General features: G+C 40.3%; 1 protein-coding gene across 3 annotated transcripts in view; it reads left to right on the top strand.

Annotated features, from left to right (window-relative positions):
* Positions 1-21,638: 21,638 nt before the first annotated feature.
* Positions 21,639-22,441, top strand: part of mul1 (mitochondrial E3 ubiquitin protein ligase 1) — a 6,035-nt gene continuing 5,232 nt past the window's right edge. Inside the window, exon 1 of one of the 3 annotated variants that reach the window (XM_024005027.2) lies at positions 21,639-21,732. The gene's annotated coding sequence lies outside the window, so the exon portion shown is untranslated. The other 2 variants (XM_024005029.2, XM_024005028.2) reach the window with 2 other exon arrangements.

Genomic DNA, 22,441 nt, shown 5'->3' on the forward strand with positions numbered 1-22,441 from the left:
TCAAAAGTAGTTCACTTTATAGGTAATAGGGTGCCATTTGGGATGCATCCACAGACCCGTGCAGCATAGCTGGAGTCATCCATGATCAATCACTGCTTGGCGTTTCCCGAGATGGATGCCCGTGTTCAGTATTGACATATCTGCCATCAGGGTTATCACACTATTGGAGAGTCGGTGAAGGAAATAAGGAAACGTCGGAGGGAAGATCGACTCCTAAGCCCGTCTTAAATTTCCATTTGAATCTATAGCAGTCCTTTTTGTTTCTGAAATTGCACTCCGCTCATTCTGAGACTCATAGAATGGATCTTATTTAGAATTATTTTGCATGTGAGGGCAAACTGCTGAACGTTCTTCAATTTCATAATAAACAGGAGGAATGAGCAGCTGCAGCTACAGTTGAAGTCGGAAGTTTACATACACTTAGGTTGGAGTCATTAAAACTCGTTTTTCAACCACTCCACAAATTTCTTGTTAACAAACTATCATTTTGGCAAGTCGGTTAGGACATCTACTTTGTGCATGATACAAGTAATTTTTACAACAATTGTGTACAGATAGATTATTTCACTTATAATTCACTGTATCACAATTCCAGTGGGTCAGAAGTTTACATACACTAAGTTGACTGTGCCTTTAAACAGCTTGGAAAATTCCAGAAAAGGATGTCATGGCTTTAGAAGCTTCTGATAGGCTAATTGACATCATTTGAGTCAATTGGAGGTGTACCTGTGGATGTATTTCAAGGCCTACCTGCAAACTCAGTGCCTCACGTTCATCTGTACAAACAATAGTATGTCATGGGAAAATCAAAAGAAATCAGCCAAGACCTCAGAAAAAAAAATTGTAGACCTCCACAAGTCTGGTTCATCATTGGGAGCAATTTCCAAATGCCTGAAGGTACCACGTTCATCTGTACAAACAATAGTATGTCATGGGAAAATCAAAAGAAATCAGCCAAGACCTCAGAAAAAAAAATTGTAGACCTCCACAAGTCTGGTTCATCATTGGGAGCAATTTCCAAATGCCTGAAGGTACCACGTTCATCTGTACAAACAATAGTATGCAAGTATAAACACCGTGGGACCACGTAGCCGTCATACTGCTCAGGAAGGAGATGCAATCTGTCTCCTAGAGATGGACGTACTTTGGTGCGAAAAGTGCAAATCAATCCCAGAACAACAGCGTGGGGGTGCTTTGCTGCAGGAGGTACTCGTGCACTTCACAAAATAGATGGCATCATGAGGCAGCAAAATGATGTGGATATATTGAAGCAACTTATTGTGGGAAGTTTGTGGAAGGCTACCCGAAAAGTTTGACCCAAGTTAAACAATTTAAAGGCAATGCTATCAAATACTAATTGAGTATATGTAAACTTCTGACCCACTGGGAATGTGATGAAAGAAAGAAAAGTTGAAATAAATAATTTTCTCTACTATTATTCTGACATTTCACATTATTAAAATAAAGTGGTGATCCTAACTGACCTAAAACAGGGAATTTTTACTAGGTTAAATGTCAGGAATTGTGGAAAACTGAGTTTGAATGTATTTGTCTAAGGTGTATGTAAACCTCCGACTGTATATGATCCAATCATACGGTCCTTTCAGAAAGTATTCACACCCCTTGACTTTTTCCACATTTTGTTGTGTTACAAAGTGGGATTAAAATTGATTTAGTTGTACATTTTTGTCAATAATCTACACAAAATACTCTGTAATGGCAAAGTGGAAGAAAAATTCTAAAAAATATGTATTTTTATTATGGAAAATATATCTTGATTAGATAAGTTTTCAATCCCCTGAGTTAATACCATATTATAATCACCTTTGGCAGCAATTACAGCTGTGAGTCTTTCTTGGTAAGTCTCTAAAAGCTTTGCGCACCTGGTTTATACAATATCTGCCCATTATTCTTCAAAAAAGTATTCAAACTCTGTCAAGTTAGTTGTTGATCATTACTAGATAGACATTTTCAAGTCTTGCCATATATTTTTAAGCCGATTTAAGCCAAAGCTTTAACTAGGCCACTCAGGAACATTCACTGTTGTCTTGTTAAGCAACTCCAGTGTATATTTAGCCTTGTGTTTTAGGTAAAGGTAAAGGTAAAGACTTACCTGATGAAAGGTGAATTTGTCTCCCAGTGTCGGTTGGAAAGCAGACTGAACCAAGTTTTCCTCTAGGATTTATACTCTGCTTAGCTCTACTAAGGAAACATATGGAATTGTTTTAAGATGGTCATACTAAGGACCATTTAGCAATTTGATTTGGAATTTTAGGACCCATTAAGTATAAATAATATATACCAATTTTGGGGGGGATGAAACATTGAATTTGATCTTACTGGTATTAGCCCATAGAAACACATTGAATAATAGATACATTTTCTTACCTGGTACGTTGGGCTACCTTCAGAAGAGTTTTGTGGGCATCCTAGAGCAAAACTGTAACCCAAACTGTTCGGACGAACCATTGGAAAACCTCCCTGGTCTTTGTGGTTCAAACTGTGCTTGAAATTCACAGCTCGACTGAGGGACCTTACAGATACTTGTATGTGTGGGGTACAGAGATAGGGTAGGCATTAAAAAATAATGTTAAACACTATTATTGCACACAGAGTGAGTTCATGCAACTTATGCGTCTTGTTAAGCAGAGTTTTACTCCTCAAAAGGGTTGAATAGTTACTGAAGACATTTCAGCTTTTAATTTTGTATTAATTTGTAAACATTTCTAAAAACAGAATTCCACTTTGACATTGTGTGTAGATCAGTGACACATCTCAATTTAATCAATTTTAAAATCAGGCTGTAACAACAAAATTAAATGTGGAAAAAGTCAAGGGGTGTGAACTTTCTGAAGGCACTGCATGTGTTCGTGTATGCAGTCTAACATTGCTCTAACACCCATCATACTCTCAGGAGAGCATCATTTATTCATTTGATAAAATAGCAGATGGTCTTGCCCATGTGATTTCTATTGTTTCAGCATTAATAAAGAGAACAGTAATAAGAATAGAATAGTCAAAAATTCTACCCCCTTTTCATTCTGAGGGGCATTATAGAGAATCAGATATGTCCCTGTGGCATGGTAAAAACATTCATTACGCTGTGTATTGAAGTATTTGTGTCCAATGTTCATTAGACTACAGCACTGGAATAAAATGTCAGTTGAGGAAAATTTGGCAACTCCATTGCTGCTTTACTATTAACTTGACTGTGACCGAGAGGGTGGAGTAGGCTACTGCTATTAAAGGCCAGCATCCACTTTGCTGAATGAGCTGCAGTTCGGGTTTGTTTACAGGAAGCTGGAGCCTTTGTATGAGTCTTAAATGGCATCCTACTCCCTATAAAGTGCAAAAACATTTACCAGAGCCATATACTGGCCCTTCTCTAAAGTATTACACTACACAGGGAGCCATATCAGGATGCACACTTGGACACAGCTTCAGCTCCAACCCTTAGCCCAGCTGGCTTTTTCTGGCACCCTCACCCTTGTCCATTTGTTATCAGCTCTCACATGTGCCCCAAGCTAGGGTGCAGAATGCTCCTATAGACGGATTGGTTGTTTAGCAACAAAACCGACGCCTGCGCAACTATGGGGCAAAGCAGACTGGGTTGGCTTAGACTATTAATAACATGTCAACTATATATTGTCTCCAATGTATATTGAAAACATAAAGTAGCAAAATGGGCACTTGTTTCTCCAATACATTGTTACAGTTGTTGGTTGGTTAGCTAGCTAGCTAGCTAGGAAATCTTAGCCATATTAGCAAAGATGTGACATCAGTCAAAACAAGTCATGGCATCAAGAACAAGATCAAACAAGACACTTACGATTCACCACCTGGCAGTTTCTTGTCATTGTTGCTAGCCATCTGGCCATCCAGAACCATAACACACGGCCTTCTGCCCCTTTGAAGCACACATTGTTGTCAATGTCTATAGCAATCCAATTACTCTTACCTGAGCCCCCCACTATATGCTACATATTTCTGTCTAGCAGGGCAAGCTAATTGAATTCGGCTCCCTCTTCATCCCACGACACGTATCCATCGGGCTGTAATCAATGAATGAATGAATGAATGAGCGAGAGAGAGAGTGTCAAAGTCCTTTAAGAACAGTGGGTTGGAGTCAGGCGCAGAGAGCAGAGGGTTCGAATAAATGTATATTTTATTACCGGGAAAAACGGTCACACCACAAACACAAGGCGCATAAACTGACCGGCCCATACACAAGGCGCAGAAACTGACCGGCCCATACACAGGACCCAAAATGTCCGGATAAACAAAATACAATCGAACATCCACAAACTAACAGAATAACAATCCCGTACAAACCTAGGTGGGCCTAACAGGCTTAAATAGACAAAAATCAAGAAACACAATAAGGAGCAGGTGCAACTAATAAGACCAAACAAACAGAAAAGGAAAAAGGGCTCGTGGCAGCTAGTAGACCTGCGACGACGACCGCCGAGCACCGCCCGAACAGGCAGGGGAGCCACCTTCGGTGGGAGTCGTGACAGAGAGAGAGAACGAAAGAGAACGAAAGAGAGAGAGAACGAAAGAGAGAGAACGAAAGAGAGAGAGAGAACGAAAGAGAGAGAGAGAGAAATAAAGAGAGGCCCCTGCCTGCCTTCTCTTAGTTGTTTGATTCATGGAGCTACATGAGGGCAGCCAGTGGGAGAGGCTGGGCTCTGCTCACCGTAAAGAGTTGGAGTGAGGTTGAGAGCACAATGTGATCTGAAAACACCCTGAATTCAAGAACCCGATGTTTACTCTGACAGAGCTCCAGAGTTCCTCTGTGGAGATGGGAGAACCTTCCAGAAGGACAACCCTCTTTGCAGCACTCCACCAATCAGGCCTTTATGTTAGAGTGGCCAGACGGAAGCCACTCCTCAGTAAAAGGAGTTTGCCGAAAGGCACCTAAAGACTATCAGACCATTAGAAACAAGATTCTCTGGTCTGATGAAACCAAGATTGAACTCTTTGGCCTGAAAGCCAAGTGTCATGTCTGGAGGAAACCTGGCACCATCCCTACAGTGAATCATGGTGGTGGAAGCATCATGCTGTGTGGATGTTTTTCAGAGGCAGGGACTGGGAGACTAGTCAGGATCGAGGCAAAGATGAACAGAGCAAAGTACAGAGAGATCCTTGATGAAAACCTGCTCCAGAGTGCTCAGGACCTCAGACTGGGGCGAAGGTTCACCTTCCAACAAGACAACGACCCTAAGCACATAGCCACTCCTGCGTTGTCATGGCTTCGGGACAAGTCTCAATGTCCTTGAGTGGCCCAGCCAGAGCCCGGATTTGTGCCCGATCAAACATTTCTGGATAGACCTGAAAATGGCTGTGCAGCCTGACAGAGCTTGAGAGCATCTGCAGAAAATAATGGGAGAAACTCCCCAAATACAGGTGTGCCAAGCTTGTAGTGTCAATGGTTGTCCTCGCCGTCATTAGTTGATGGCTTTTGCAGCGTTTTAGCCTTTTGCTTCTTGGTAGCGGTGGCACAGGTTTTCTGGTGCTTCAGGCATATTGTGGTGGGAGTTTGGGTTGCCTGAAAATAAACATGTAAAATAATAAACGTGTAAAACAACATCGAGCCTTTTTCTACACACATTTGTCATGTGTTTAAGTTTTCTTCCTCTTCAATAACTTAAAGTCAACCTAGAAAAGACCAAACTTTAAACCAAAATGTACCCTCCCAAGCCCCTAACCCATAGCCTGGAAATCCAGGTGGATTTCAGACCAGCTTCATGTTTGTTTCACTACACTAACAATGGTGAAACATGGAGTGATTCCGTCTGGGCTAAGGTTATCTTCCCACTAGCCACACGCTTGTAGATTTGAAAGAATCAGTTGAAGCAATACGGTACAAGGTCCTCCCAGTCTATCAAAAGGAAAGAGTTTTTAGTGGCTCGAGTTTAGGGACAAAGTAATCGATCGATTAGTAATCAGTATTGCAAGCTACCATACTTACATAACCTGGAGGCAGTAGTGGCTGGAGGTGGGAGATTACATTCCTCATGCGATTATAAACAACAATTTAAAGAATAAAAATCATGCCAAGTAAATTGAATATACACAAACTGTCAATGTGTGTTGAAACATACAGTACCAGCTATACATTCTTTGAAGGTAGTTTTTTCGGTTTCTCTTGGCGACCTCCACTTCACTTACTTTGGTGATTTAGATGTCGTCACATTGCTGTTTTGATTCTGAATGGTGGGGTGAGGGTTCGAACAACTTAAGTCATCTATAACAACAAGCAGTTTTTACATTATACTTTAATGCAATAAGTATCTGCTATTTACCTGATGTCAGTTGTAACGACAGAAACTTGAATGACTTCCATTTCAGAGAGGGTGTGGACAAATCCTTTAATGCTTTTCATATTTATTTAGGGGACACCACGCAGTTTGGTCTTTGATCCAGTGGTCTGGAATAACACCTACTTCCTTTTCATTTTCCATCCACACTGCTCTGGCCCACATCCTCTGAGATTTGAACCTGGGGAAATAGACAATATAATATAAGCCATAATTGCAAACCAAACTATTCCAATAGATGTGATCTTACTTGGAAAAACTGTGCAACAGAGGGATCATTATGCATTGCCTATGATAGGGCAGACACAGCCTTGCTGATTAGGCCCTCGCGATAAATTATGTTTATTTAGCATTTGCGGATATTTGCGATACTTGCCATGTTGAAGTCTTTGTAGGCGCATGGAAGAATGAAGAAGTTGTCCGTTTGAGTATGGTGAATGACATCACAGACAAGGTCTCCATCGTCTCTTATTTCTTTGACAAATGTCCTGGAGGAGGAAGCAACCATCTTGCATGTTATTCTTGATGTGTGCTTGGATGTTCTTGGCAGTATTCGCCACCATTATTAGGTGTCGGGGTCCTGTCTACAGGCCCCTTGGTTTATTGAATTCTTGCCCGCTATAATCATTTTTTCAATTGCTGGCACGGCCCCATAGCTTGGACCTTAAAGTATTTGTTTGTACTCCACCATTATTAGGTGTCGGGGTACTGTCTATGCCTCACAAAGAAGGGCACCGATTGGTAGATATGTAAAAAAAAAAAAAAGCAGATACTGAATATCCCTTTGAGCAAGTTATTAATTACACTTCGGGTGGTGTATCGACACACCCAGTCACTACAAAGATACAGGCGTCCTTCCTAACTCCGTAACCAGAGAGGAAGTAAACTGCTCACGGATTTCACCATGTGGTGATTTTAAAACAGTCACAGAGTGGTTGTGATATGAGAACTGAGGATGGATCAACAACATTGTAGTTACTCACAATACTAACCTAAATGAGTGAAAAGAGGGAAGCCTGTACAGAATAAAAATATTCCGAAACATGCATACTGTTTGCAGCAAGGCACTTAAGTAATACTGCAAAAAAAGTGGCAAACAAATGTACTTTTTGTCCTGAATACAAAGCATTATGTTTGGGGCAAATCCAACACAACACATCCCCTGTGTACCACTCTTCATATTTTCAAGCATGGTGGTGGCTGCATCATGCAGTGGCCTAGTTATCGTTTTGACTTAAACATGCTTGAAAATCTATGGCAAGACTTGAAAATGACAGAGCTTGAAGACTTGACAGAGCTTGAAGATTTTTTTAAAGAATATTGTGCAAATATTGTGCAAGGGTTTTAGGGACTTACCTAAAAAGTATCACAGCTGTAATCACCGCCAAAGGAGCTTCTACAAATGATTGACTGAGGGGTGTGAATACTGACGTAACTAGATTTGTGTGCGTGCATCTTCCGGAACATTAAGCCTCTCTTCTCTGAGAATTACCAATAAACAACTTACTGCACCCATGGTGAGGTTGTTTTCATTAGCTCAAAATACAACTTCACACATATACCACCCTTTGTTGCAGTTTGAGAAGATCCTGCATCACACACACACTATCAGACGACTGCTCAATCTCATCACTATCAAACAACCTTTCAGTTTACCTGGAAATCCAACGTTGAATTACATTGAATTCTACTGTACATTGGGCAGAAATGAGGACCTCAGGACCTCTATAAGCCAAAATGTTGAATAAAATTATATTTTAGCGTACTTTACAGGTTGTCCGTGCGGTTGATCCATTTGGCGGTCGGAATTAAGATTTTCACGATATACTACAAAACCAACCAAAAGTATATGTGGACATCTGCTCGTCGAACCTATCATTCCAAAATCATGGGCATTAATATAGAGTTGGTCCCCCCTTTGCTACTATAACAGCCTCTACTCTTCTGGGAAGGCTTTCCACTAGATGTTGGAACATTGCGGGGACTTATTTCCACAAGCGTATTAGTGAGGTCGGGCACTGATGTTGGGCGATTTAAGCCTTGCTCGCAGTCGGCGTTTCAATTCATCCCAAAGGTGTTCGATGGGGTTGAAGTCAGGGCTCTGTGCAGGCCAGTCAAATCCACACTGATCTTGATAAACCATTTCTGTATGGACCTCGCTTTGTACACGGGGGCATGGTCATGCTGAAACAGGAAAGTGCCTTCCCCAAACTGTTGCCACAAAGTTGGAACCACAGAACTTAGCCCAAACACTGGAACTAAGCCCAAACATTGAAAAACAGCCAAAGACCATTTTTCCTCTTCCACCAAACTTTACAGTTGGCACTATGCATTGGGGCTGGTAGCATTCTTCTGGCATCCGCCAAACCCAGATTCGTCCGTTGGACTGCCAGATGGTGAAGTGTGATACATCACTCCAGAGAATGCGTTTCCACTGCTCCAGAATCCAATGGCGGCAGCTTTACACCACTCCAGCCGATGCTTGGCATTACGCATGGTGAGTTTAGGCTTTGTACGCAGCTACTCGGCCATGTAAATCCATTTTGTGAAGCTCCCCCTGACGAACAGTTCTTCCAAAGGCAGTTTGGAACTCGGGAGTGAGGTTTTTTTTACCATTGTTTCTACAGAATGTTTCCACTTCACAATAACAGCACTTACAGTAACTGAGCTCTTCAACAAGGCCATTCTACTGCCAATGTTTCTCTAAGGAGATTGGCTGTGTGCTTGAGTTTACACCCGTCAGAAACGGGTGTTGCTGAAATAGCCAAATCCACTAATTTGAAGGGGTGTCCACATACTTTTGTATATATAGTGTACCAGTATTGTGATAAAACGATACCAGATTTCCCATGGCAAAAAGAAAACACAAATTAAACTAAACTCTATGCTCCTATAAAAAGCGACATACAGTACCTACCCTAATAGGAATGTGAGACAATATAGCCACAGGAAAGTATAATTATATAACAACCACACGGACAACAGGTAAAGTACGTTAAAATATCATTTTATTCAACATTCGGGCTTGTAGAGGTCGGAACTTTCCTGATTCAAAAGCTCATTTCTGCCTGACGTAGAATTCAATGCAATTCAACGTTGGGTTTCCAGGCACCCTTTTCATACAATCACTTGTTGTAATACTGGAGGAGGTGTCACTCCATCTACACTGGTTTAAAATGTCAGAATTTAGGATTGACCGTTTATGATAAGCTATGGCTAAATTGCAGTTCTCCAACAAGCATTCAAACTAAGTTCAATTTGCATTTATAGGTGACACAATGATTGTTTTCTCCACAGGGGTTGATTAGCTTGAAATTGGTTGTGCTCTGCGTTAATTATCATAGGCTACCCATACTAATAAGGCAATCAGGTCAGATGACGTCGCGAATAGGTTGACAAGATACTCTTTTCACTTCAATGTAAATTTGTAAATCACAAAGCGTCATATGGCAACTTAGCCCTATAAATAGAAGACCAAATGTATGATATTAATATTATAAACATTTACATTTGGATATTATAAATATATATATATATATAAGTGTTATGAACAACATATTTATAAAACACAATATCTAAAGGGAAAAGTTAATATCATGAATTTGGCTAGGGCTAATGGCTCACTTCAAAACATTCAAAACAACAACAACATAGGGCGGCAGGGTAGCCTAGTGGTTAGAGCATTGGGCTAGTAACCGAAAGGTTGCAAGTTCGAATCCCCGAACTGACAAGGTACAAATCTGTCGTTCTGCCCCTGACCAAGGCAGTTAACCCACTGTTCCTAGGCTGTCATTGATAATAAGAATTTGCTCTTAACTGACTTGCTTAAATAAAGGTAAAATATCTAAAGCTCAATCAGGAATGAATGATAGCATTGCTAGCTACACTTTGAAATGATGGTGTCCTTTGGTCAAATCAGCTGTCAGTGCACTAAACAAGATCTAATCAAATATGAAATTCAACAACATTTCAACCACCCACTATACTGTATACATGAAGATAGGATGAAAAACAGACATTCTGTGCTTCCAAATTTGTGGCAACAGTTTGGAGAAGGATGACAATTCCCCTGTGCACAAAGAGAGGTCGATGTGGAAGAACTTAACTGGCCTGCACAGACACATCGAACACCTGGGACATCGAACACCGACTACGAGCCAGGCCAAATCATCAATCATCAGTGTCCGACCTCACTCATGCTCTTGTGGCTGAATGGAAGCAAGTCCCCGCAGCAATGTTTAACATCTAGTGGAAAGCCTTCCACAACTCCATATTAATGCCAAAGAGTTTGGAATGAGATGTTCGACGAGCACAACCTTTTGGTAAAAAATACACACTTGTACAAATATAAGCAACCACCTAAGTATCATATAATCAAATTGGAACACCTTTGAGTTGAGGTGTTCTAAACACCTTTTACAACTTACGCAAAGGTTCCCAAACATGACATTTACAGAGAACCGTCACAGAAACATCTGACTCACTGCACAAATAGTAATTGATTGTGTTCAATATATCCTGAACCCAAGAGCCTTATGAGCAATAAATACAGCTCAGCTGTAGCCTACTTTAATACAAATGTTCAGTACAGTATGTTCCGTACAGTATATTCCGTACAGTATGTTCAGTACAGTATACAGAGTGTGTTCTGAACAAGTTCCATGCAGTATGCTCAATTCTATCTCAAACGTACAGCTTCATAATCAGAATCCTTAAATGCTCCTTCTTTAGATGTAAAACATTTCCCTAAACCCACTGCTTATGGAAACACATGCCAGTGGCTAGATTAATGGCACCTCTGTTGGAATGATTCAGCATCATTTCCATTGTGTAATTCTGCATTCTGCGTGTGTATTATAAATGCGCTCCATGTTTGACGTTTTCTAAAGGACAGACAGGAAGAGAAAATAAGAACCTTCCATAATACAAGCCTTGCCAAATAGCTTCATTACTCATCCTGTGCTGCTTTTGTTTGGTGTAATCCTCAAAGGCAACCCTCCAGGCTTTTAACATTCAGCACATACTGTACCTACCCAGAATGCCATCTGATTTGAATATTTGAGTGATGTGGTTTCTGTCTGATCACATGCTTTATCAAATGCTTTTATATGCAGGAGAAGAAATAACAGGGTCGATTTTAGAGAAACACTCCAAAGCCATTATAATAAGTGCAGAAGAAAGAAAAAGGACTGAGTCCTTAGTTCTTTCTAAGGGTGTTTACAAGTTACAGGGAAAATCTCCAGCTCTGCTCCATAATCAGATATGACATGTTTCTCGTTGCAATATCATCAATAATCTATTTTGATATTGCCAAGCTTAATTTTACATAACATATACATTGGATTCATTTAGCAGACACTCTTATCCAGAGCGACTTACAATTAGTGCATTCATCTTAAGATAGCTAGGTGACACAACCACATATCACAGTACATTTTCCCTCAATAACAAAATGATCAACAAAGTCAGTGCTAGTAGGAAAAGGGTAAAAGGGTAAAGTAGTTATGATACTGTAATAGAAGTACCAGGCATCACCATCACACTGACTCATGCTCAGAGCCTCATAGTTCATCCATGGTATTGTATCGTTGAGTCCTATGTTGAATCTGTGTTACAGATCCTTATCCCCCTTTTTACGAAACCGAGGGAAATACCATAACAAATGTGGGATGAAGAAAACAGAGAATCCGTTACAATTTCTGTAACATTCCTCGCCACACAGATTTACTTTGCACATATTGATGAAAGAGCTGGTAGAAAGAGCTGGTAGATTTGAATAATATTGTAGATTCTCTCAGAATTGACAGCATGAAAAGACTGGGGGATGCACAAATCTACTTGACTACCAGATGAGCATGTACATAATTCCCAATCAAAACAAGTAAGCAGGCTACACATCCAGGCCTGGAGCTACATCACTGCATCAAGGTGACTAATATTGACATGAAGACCTCAGGCATGTTTGGTTCCCTTTTTCAGTTGATATGGAAGATGTTATGCTACACCTCTCTTGTATTTGGGGCTCCCAAGCGGTGCATCTCAGTGAAAGAGACGTCACTACAGTCCCTGGTTTGAATCCAGGCTGTATCACATCCGGCCATGATTGGGAGTCCCTTAGGGCGGCGCACAATTGGCCCAACGTCATCCGGGTTTGGCCGGGGTAAGCCATCATTGTAAATAAGAATTTGTTCTTAACTGACTTGCCTAGTTAAATAAAAATACAAAGTTAAATTTAAAAAGTTGAATGATATCAAAGCCTGCTTGAGGGAATTGTGTTGTTGTCTTTGTTGTAACCCGTGTTATTCTTGTCTCATTATAAACATATATTCCTAGAATTGTTTATATCAATAAGTGTATTTTGTATATCAACAATATCATTTTGATATCAATGATTAGAATTGTTTATCAATAAAAAAAGTCTATGTTTTTATTATATACAGTGGGGAGAACAAGTTTTTGATACACTGCCGATTTGGCAGGTTTTCCTACTTACAAAGCATGTAGAGGTCTGTCATTTTTTATCATAGGTACACTTCAACTGTGAGAGACGAAATCTAAAACAAAAATCCAGAAAATCACATTGTATGATTTTTAAGTAAATAATTTGCATTTTATTGCATGACATAAGTATTTGATCACCTACCAACCAGTAAGAATTCCGGCTCTCACAGACTTGTTAGTTTTTCTTTAAGAAGCCCTCCTGTTCTCCACTCATTACCTGTATTAACTGCACCTGTTTGAACTCGTTACCTGTATAAAAGACACCTGTCCACACACTCAACTGATCAAACAGACTACAACCTCTCCACAATGGCCAAGACAAGAGAGCTGTGTAAGGACATCAGGGATAAAATTGTAGACCTGCACAAGGCTGGGATGGGCTACAGGACAATAGGCAAGCAGCTTGGTGAGAAGGCACAACTGTTGGCACAATTATTAGAAAATGGAAGAAGTTCAAGATGACGGTCAATCACCCTCGGTCTGGGGCTCCATGCAAGATCTACCTCGTGGGGCATCAATGATCATGATGATGGTGAGGGATCAGCCCAGACTACACGGCAGACATGGTCAATGACCTGAAGAAGCTGGGACCACAGTCTCAAGAAAAACCATTAGTAACACACTACGCCGTCATGGATTAAAATCCTGCAGCGCACGCAAGGTCCAGGCCCGTCTGAAGTTTGCCAATGACCATCTGGATGATCCAGAGGAGGAATGGAGAAGGTCATGTGGTCTGATGAGACAAAAATAGAGCTTTTTGGTCTAACTCCACTCGCCGTGTTTGGAGGAGAAGAAAGGATGAGTACAACCCAAGAACACCATCCCAACCGTGAAGCATGGAGGTGGAAACATCATTCTTTGGGGATGCTTTTCTGCAAAGGGGACAGGACGTGTGCACCGTATTGAGGGGCGGATGGATGGGGCCATGTATCGCGAGATCTTGGCCAACAACTCCTTCCCTCAGTAAGAGCATTGAAGATGGGTCGTGGGTGGCGGTTCTTCCAGCATGACAACGACCCGAAACACACAGCCAGGGCAACTAAGGAGTGGCTCCGTAAGAAGCATCTCAAGGTCCTGGAGTGGCCTGTACTCCCCACTGTATATTTTTTTATAAATTAATTCCCCATAGGATTCAATGGTGAAACCAATTTTTTATATCAATAACTTTTTTTATATCAAAAATTGAATTATCAATATCAAAAATGTATTTCTCCTTTGAATCCTATAGGAAATTATATCAAAATAGTTGTTGAATTTGACATATATTAGCACATATTTAGCATTATTAAGAGGTGGTACCACATGTCCCAGAGTGGTGTGGGGCACAAAAAAAATCTGGGGCCTGTAGTTTTCCTGATCTGGTAACCCAACCAGGTAAAACTCTGGACCTTATACGGTATGACGTGATTCATCTGCTGTGAAAAGGTTTAATACGGGCTATGATTGGATCAGATTGTTTCTAATCAGGTCACATGATTTAAAATAATTCCTGGATGAAAACCCCATCAAACTGCTGCAACCTTGTACTTGTCCATATAAATGATATGTTAAAGGACTAGGGTGGTTTCCTATACACAGACACAGAAAGCAACATCATTGATCAACAAAACTCACAGGACCTAGCTTGCTTTATGCAAGTTTGGATCATGTAGGCTAGTCCTGCCCTGTGCAACTGTAGGTCTAATAAAATAATTACTCGGTTGTCATGACGTTGGCCTAGGGGTAGGTTTATGACAGTCATAAATACCTCTTTCCCCCCTTTTCCTTCTCCCTACTATAACTGATGTGACATAAGAAAACCCCTTGGTTAACATAGAGATTCTGGGAACATCAGAAGTGGGGGGAAATGAACTATATTCTGGCAATCCGACCAACTGAACATATGCGGTGGTACTTAAGGTATAATATGTCAGTTCGGTTGCCCTCTGACACATTCTCATCAATGATAGAATGACATAAACTCTACTGTGGAAAGTCTAAACGTCAGAGGTATCGGATTCACATGGAATTGTTGTTTAATTCAAATGTTTGAATATGAAATTATTTGTGAAGAGATTAAATGTAATTTTAGCTTCCAAATGAGAGATTTGGATTTTCATAAATTTGGGCTTCTGCTCAACTTGGGGCCCGCCCCTGTGAATGGGGCGGGTCAGAATGGTTCAGACAATAACTACAGAACTAAGCCAACATCAGCATGGACTTTGGTTGCAAATGGTATGAACTTTGAACTCGTATTCACTACAGAAGTGATACCGCCTAGCCGTTGAGTTAGCAACAGCCGCTACAAACGCAGGTTAGGAAGGACAGTCAGAGTATCACGTCTACTACACACATAGCTACTCCAACGATTCCAGTGACCACCAGAGACATTCTTCAAAGGACAGAGGACTCGGGTTGGCGATACGGTCTTCCATCTACCACCAACCTACTGAAGCGCAGCTCAGAGTAAATATTTATTGCATTTTCCTTCTTCAAATGGGCGGTAATATAGAATGCATAAGATACTGTATTTACGATGGTACAGCTTCGCCTATGTTCCAGTTTCCCGCTCTTTCACTAAAATCCCGGCCCTTTTCTTTGTGTAACCAGCTGTCATATCTATTCCGCCCGCTAGGGACGTTTTTCTCTATGACGTAATTTGTGATCAAGTTATGATTTCATTGTGTATGTGTGATTCTGTGTGATTAGTTAGGTATTTAGTAAATAAATAATTAAACCCAATTTTGTATTGCTGATTCAACTTGTTAGCCAGGATTCTTGCAGATAACAAGGATTTACCACTTTCAGATGAGACTGAATAAAATGACGATTAACGTGACTGCTATGGATGTAAAATATGACTAAATCTTTAAGAGTTTATTCGGAAGATAACAGCTCTATAAATATTCTTTCGTGGTGTCCCTCTCTAGTTAATTAACATTTATATGATTAGTTCAATCAGGTAATATTAATTACGGAGAAATTATTTTATAGAATAGCATGTCATAGCAATTAATCTGGCATAGTCAAAGACACGGCACGGTCTATGTCAGCTATTGTGTTTATTGATTAAGTCTAGGTAGCCTAGTCAGCCCAAGTTTGAATATAAATCAAATTTGATTCCGTTCACATTTTCTCACAAACAAAATGTTACCGCGCTGTTTTACCTGGCCAGAGGGACAGGGTGCATAGTAGGCTAGACTATGCAGCCGATGTTGTTAGTAGCCTACAGTTGATTAGACTGAAAAATAGCCTCATTACCAAATCAAATCACATTTTATTTGTCACATGCGCCGAATACAACTGGTGCAGATTTTACCGTGAAATGCTTGCTTATTAGCCCTTCCCAACAATGCAGAGTTGGAAATTGTGCAAATTGTAATACGAGAGGAATAAAATAAAATACACAAGAATGGAGCTATATACAGGGAGTACCAGAGTTTCCATGTAATACAGCATGTCAGATCGCTAATGTTTAGGTGTATATGTCAAGGCTCAGGAGAAGACCCAGATGCAGACAGTTTCGATGTAACAAAAGTTTATTACAAAAACAGGGGCAGGCAAACGACAGGTCAAGGGCAGGCTGAGGTCAGAGTCCAGAGCAGAGTCCGAAAGGTACAGAACGGCAGGCAGGCTCAGGGTCAGGGCAGGCAGAGGTCAGTAATCCAGGGTGGTATAACAAGGTACAGAACGACATGCAGGCTCAGGGTCAAGGCAAGCAGAATGGTCAAAAACCGGGAAAGCTAGAAAACAGGCACTAGAGACAGACAGGCGCACGGGAAAAACCACTGGAAGGCTTGATGAAACAAAATGAACTGGCAACAGACAAACAGAGAACATAGGTATAAGTACACTGGGGATAATGGGGAAGATGGGTGACACCTGGAGTGGGTTGGAGACAAGCACAAAGACAGGTGAAACAGATCAGGGTGTGACAGTAAACTGTAGGCTGTGACATTTACTTGTGTCTGGAGTGATGTTATCACTCTTGCTGAATAATTACCGGAGGTAAGTGGAGAGTGTGCATTCAGCTTTGTGCATTGTGCCCGGCCCATATGACCTGCAATTTCCATGAATCTGATTGGTCAAGACACGCACAGAGTCTGCAGCAGCACTGCTATGTGAAGGACAGAGAAATTGTGGGAGAGTTGACAAATCATGAGGCAAATCGGCCAAAAGAAACGCACTTTGCACTCTTTATTTTATTAAACTAAATCAAAAGTGGTGTGGCGCTGCCACACCTGATTGAAAAGTGCTGGGGCAAATCTCGCCTCACCATTCGTTTTCCAGCGGCCCTGCTATAATGACTATTTGGTGGAAGCACCATTGGCAGCCATTAAAGGTGTGAATAATTTTGAATAAGAGGAGTATTGTGGTGGCAGCATCGTGCTATTGTCATGCCCTGACCATAGAGAGCCCTCGGTTCATTACAAGAAAACCTGTCATAGTCTTCTGAAAACCTGTCATAGTCTTCTGAAAACCTGTCATAGTCTTCTGAAAACCTGTCATAGTCTTCTGAAAACGGTTCAGTCTTCTGAAACCCTGTCATAGTCTCTGAAACCTGTCATAGTCTTCTGAAAACCTGTCATAGTCTTCTGAAAACCTGTCATAGTCTTCTGAACACCTGTCGTAGCTTCTGAAACGTGTCAGTCTTCTGAAAACCTGTCATAGTCTTCTGAAAACCTGTCAGTCTTCTGAAAACCTGTCATAGTCTTCTGAAAACCTGTCATAGTCTTCTGAAAACTTGTCATAGTCTTCTGAAAACCTAATTACGCAAATTCTAATGCCAAAGACCCACCAGAATTGCTTTCCAATAGGTGTTGAGTGTTCATGAGTAGTCTCAGTCCTGACCTAAATCTGCTTGAAAATCAGTGACAAGCTTTGAATATTGATGTCCATCAATGATTCCTAACCAAATGTACTGAGCTTGAGTAATTTTGACAAAAACAATTGATATGTTGCCCAAAGAGTTGTACACGGTTAGTATAATCTTATTCAAAAGGATTCACAGCTGTAATGGCTGCTTCCACCAAGTATTAACTCTGGGGTGTGAAGAGACCTAATTAATACATTTTAATTTTAATAAATTCTATCGATTTCATTTTCAGGCAACAAAATGTGAAGACTGGGCAAAGGATGTGTAGACTTTCACTAGCGACTGTATGTAGGAGCATGCACATGTAATCCTGCCCCCACGAAGGTCATTACCATAGATTTTATTTATATCGATTTTTTTTTAATATATGGGGAGAAAATAATGTTTATAGATTTTGTTTAATTATTGATGTATAAAACATAAAATGATTGATATAGAAAATGTAATGAGTACATGTTAAAACAGCTTTCCATAGTAGAGTTGTGTCCATCTGTGACTAATCCTGCTTCCAAATCGCTGTGCTGCACCCAATTAGCACAGGCATACAGTGATGTAGAGATACAAATATATAAATCCACATTCATCCCAAATGTTGTAGGGAAGTACTCTACAGGCCTATGCGTTGTACATTTAGCATCATTGTCACATGTTGTTTGTAGATGTTGCATCCTTGTCACATCTTGTGTCTACCGAATTTCATTGCATTAGTTATTTGACCACAAATAATTTTTAGGAAACCAAGTCCCACATGCCCCTGCCTGTAACACTGTAACTAAATATCAAATTGGCTATGACTGTTGAGTGTGGAAAACCAGCTGACGAAGCAGAGATATTATGCTAATCCTGTACTCATTATGATTGCACCAAAAAATGTGTAGGTTGCGTCCCAAGTGGAACCCTATTCCTTATAGTGCACTACTTTTGACCAGGACACAATGGGCTCTGGTCAAAAGTAATGCACTATGTAGAGAATAGGGTGCCATTTGGGAAACAGATCTAGTGCAAGAGAAGAGAATGTCTGCTGCCTGTCAGAGAGTGGGGCTGGACGGAGTGAGAGTCAGTCGGTGGATTTATGAGACTGAGATTGCACAACAGGCTCAATTGAATGGTTCTGAACTGAAGCCTGCTTTTCTCACTGCTGCATGCTGGCACTTACCATATTTCACCCTGAATTATTGAATGCTCTTCATCTTTATTGCTTCTCTGCACTTCTCCATTGCATCATTGTTCATTGTCCTTTATGAACGAGATCAAGTTGTGATGTGTCCCAGTTTGATATCAAGTCTTTTTGTATTATCCTAGTTGGCTTGTTCAGCAAATTGCAATGGGCTCCCCTACCCATTTATGTAGGCCAACATCTTTACATGGGAAAGAGGTAACAGAAAACATTGGCAAAATCACTTGAAATCACTGGCCACTTTAATAATGGAACACTAGTCACTTTAATAATGTTTACATATTTTGCATTACTCATCTCATATGTATAGACTGTATTATATTCTACTGTATTTTAGTATATGCTGCCCTACCAAGCAAAAGCCAGTAACTGCTCATAGTGTGGAAATGAGAAAAATGACTTTTATTTACCTTGGTTTCACAGTAACTTTATGCAGTTACTGCTAACATGACCCCCATTTTCTCCAAAACACAATAGAGGCAGGATACTTGTCCACATGATTTAGCAGTAATTGAATCTGCTTAATCTACATGATTAAGCAGTAATGTAGCAAAAATGACATTAACTCATCTTTGACCAAATGAGCAGTTACTGCCTTTTTGCTTGGTATGGCAGAATGCTGCTCTGACATTGCTTGTCCAAATATTTATATAGTCTTAATTCCATTCCTTCAGATGTGTGTGTATTGTGTGTATGGTTGTGGAATTGTTATGACTTGTTTGATATTATTGCACTGTTGGAGCTAGAAACACAAGCATTTTGCTACACCCGCAATAACATCTGCTAAACATGTGTACAGTATGTGACCAATAAAATGTTATTTGATTTGAAAGTGCAGTGATACTTCACAAAATTCCTTAAACTCCCACCTTGTTTCCTGTAGCTGCATGTACTAATGTCTCTCACACAATACAATGCACATTTCTGTATGTTGTAAAAACGCTACATGGTCGCTGCCCATATCATTGCATAATGCAGAAGTCAGGAGCAAGTGTAGTCAGGAGCAACTGCTTGCATGTGCGTTACCACTCCACTATGTCTCCCTGTCATGGCTTTTGCGCCTTCAGTACAGATACCAATTCATCTTGACCACCAAAGTCAATTTTATGTCACAAAGCTGTCCAGTACTTTTTTTAAATCCTCTCATGTTGTCCTGGTTTCCAGTGATTTGCAGAAGAGGATGTCTTCCTTAATTGACCCCCCATAAACGTAACGGACATATACCAGGAGCTGTGCCAGGCACAAGACTTCTGTTGACTCATCCAGCTGTAACGCATATCATTTAATTCTTTCAAAACATCTCCTACCATGTCACTGATGCGTCGTGAAACAGTGTTGTTTGATGAAGGAATTGTCTGTATAGTTTTTTTTTGGGCCTTTTCCCCCAGCAATAGTATGGGCCTTGCCTGTCCTAGCCACTCGGTAGCTCACCACATAAGACGCTTCTAGATTCTTCTTATTAATGGTATCTGTTGCTTTTATACATGTGTTACTACTCGAAAGTCGTCTTTATTCTCGCTCAAAAAACTCCCGTGGCTTATTTTTCAAATGGTCATGTTTCATTTGTAAATGTCTGCGCAAGAGTGAAAGTTTCCCGCGAGAGAGTAAGTAACGGTTAATGTGATTGGATGTTAATTATTTGACTAGGCTACCTCTATTTTACATTGTGTTATTTCGCAAAACACTAACGTTAGATGCTTTCATATTATTTTTGGCAGACGAGAAAAAAACTCACCCAAATGTATAGCCCCGTTAGAAAATATACATGTACTGTTTGAAAATGTGAAGATTAAAAAATTTAAAAAATACAGCTTTTTTTGTGAATCACATGTTTATTTGGCGCCGACGGCATCGCGTGTACCCAGTTTGGGAATACCTGGACTAGAGAATTGAGTTAAGATTACCAAGAATAAAAGTTGTTTTCAGTGTTTATGTTCATGTGTTTCCTTAATTCAATAAACCACTAGAAAGGCAATACATTTTGAAGACATGTGTCCTTTAGGCTACACAATATTATTTGTCATGAAATCAATGGTTCTTATTGACCATTCTAACCTTGATAACCAATCTAAACGTGATATAATCTAATTTCTTATCACAGGGCCCATAAATATAGATAAAAACGAATCTGTGCTGTGCTTTTCAATTGATAAATGATTGAACACTGCTCCCTTCTGGTCAAATGGCCACATTGAACTGACTTTTATTTTGAATTGAAAAAGGACGAAACCCCAAGGATCAGATGTCAAGGATCAAGGATCAGCATGTCCCGTGCGATCGAGGCAGGTTGAGGTTTCCAGGGTTAGAGTAGTGCAGAGGCAGTGAAGAAAGTAGAGGAAGATGGGTCAAGGGGGAGGGATCCTGAGAGGAGTGGTGTGAGTAGTAGATCTGTACCAGTAGAGGCATAAACCAACAAGTGATATATGTTTCAGTAAGATTGGATTTTTGGCATTTATAGCAATGGTTATTAACTGTAATGCAGAGATGGAACGTAAGTCACAGAAAATAGAGGTTATGGTGGCAGCTGCAGAGAGGTATTTGGGTGTGCGAGACTTGACATCAGAAGAGTCACAGGGTGTGTTACGTGGTGGTCCCATCCTTTCAGGTTGTTGGCCTGAGGTAGGACTAAATAGATTTAAATAGTGGAGTATGGTATTTATTATTATTTAGAATTTTTCTTGTGAGTGTAGTGTTAGATGGTAAGGTATTTGTTGTATATATATATAAATTAAGCATTGTATAAGGGAGTTGTACTCCAGTATAGTAGGTGGCAGTCATGCAACATTTATTGGATGCCAACCGCCGTTAAACCTCATCGAAGAAGAAGTAGAACATACATTTTTATTTTTTTTAACGATTACTATGTAAGGAAGTGGAGGGTGAGCCCAAACTAGCAATTAGATGTGGCTTTATTTAGCTAATCTTGGAATGAAATCAATAGTTTAAAAAAATATAAAAGTAGCTTGATGAGAAATATGTGTTTACAACTTGCTAGCTAGCTACGTCTGTGCAGGGCTAAATTACAGAGCCCGGCCTTAACTAACGTTAGTTAGCATAGCTATGTTAGGTAACGTTAACTACAGTAGCTAACTAATTAGGTAGCTAGAGTAATGTCAACAAACCTGTTTAGTAGATCGATTTTGTGTAATTGCATGATACCACTTTTTTTTTTTTGTATTTTGGCGACAACGTTATCATTAGCATTTGAAATGGTCACTCACCTCCAGAAAATCACTCATCAACCCAAGTTGATTTTGGCTAGCCCAAAAGAGAAAACTCCAGGGTTAGCTAATAATAGCTAGGTGGCAGTCAAGTCTCTGTAAGTATGGGTTTTTAGGCTGACAAATACACTGCTCAAAAAAATAAAGGGAACACTTAAACAACACAATGTAACTCCAAGTCAATCACACTTCTGTGAAATCAAACTGTCCACTTAGGAAGCAACACTGATTGACAATAAATTTCACATGCTGTTGTGCAAATGGAATAGACAACAGGTGGAAATTATAGGCAATTAGCAAGACACCCCCAATAAAGGAGTGGTTCTGCAGGTGGTGACCACAGACCACTTCTCAGTTCCTATGCTTC

Source organism: Salvelinus sp. IW2-2015, linkage group LG17 (genome assembly GCF_002910315.2).
Source record: "Salvelinus sp. IW2-2015 linkage group LG17, ASM291031v2, whole genome shotgun sequence".
Taxonomy (NCBI): domain Eukaryota; kingdom Metazoa; phylum Chordata; class Actinopteri; order Salmoniformes; family Salmonidae; genus Salvelinus; species Salvelinus sp. IW2-2015.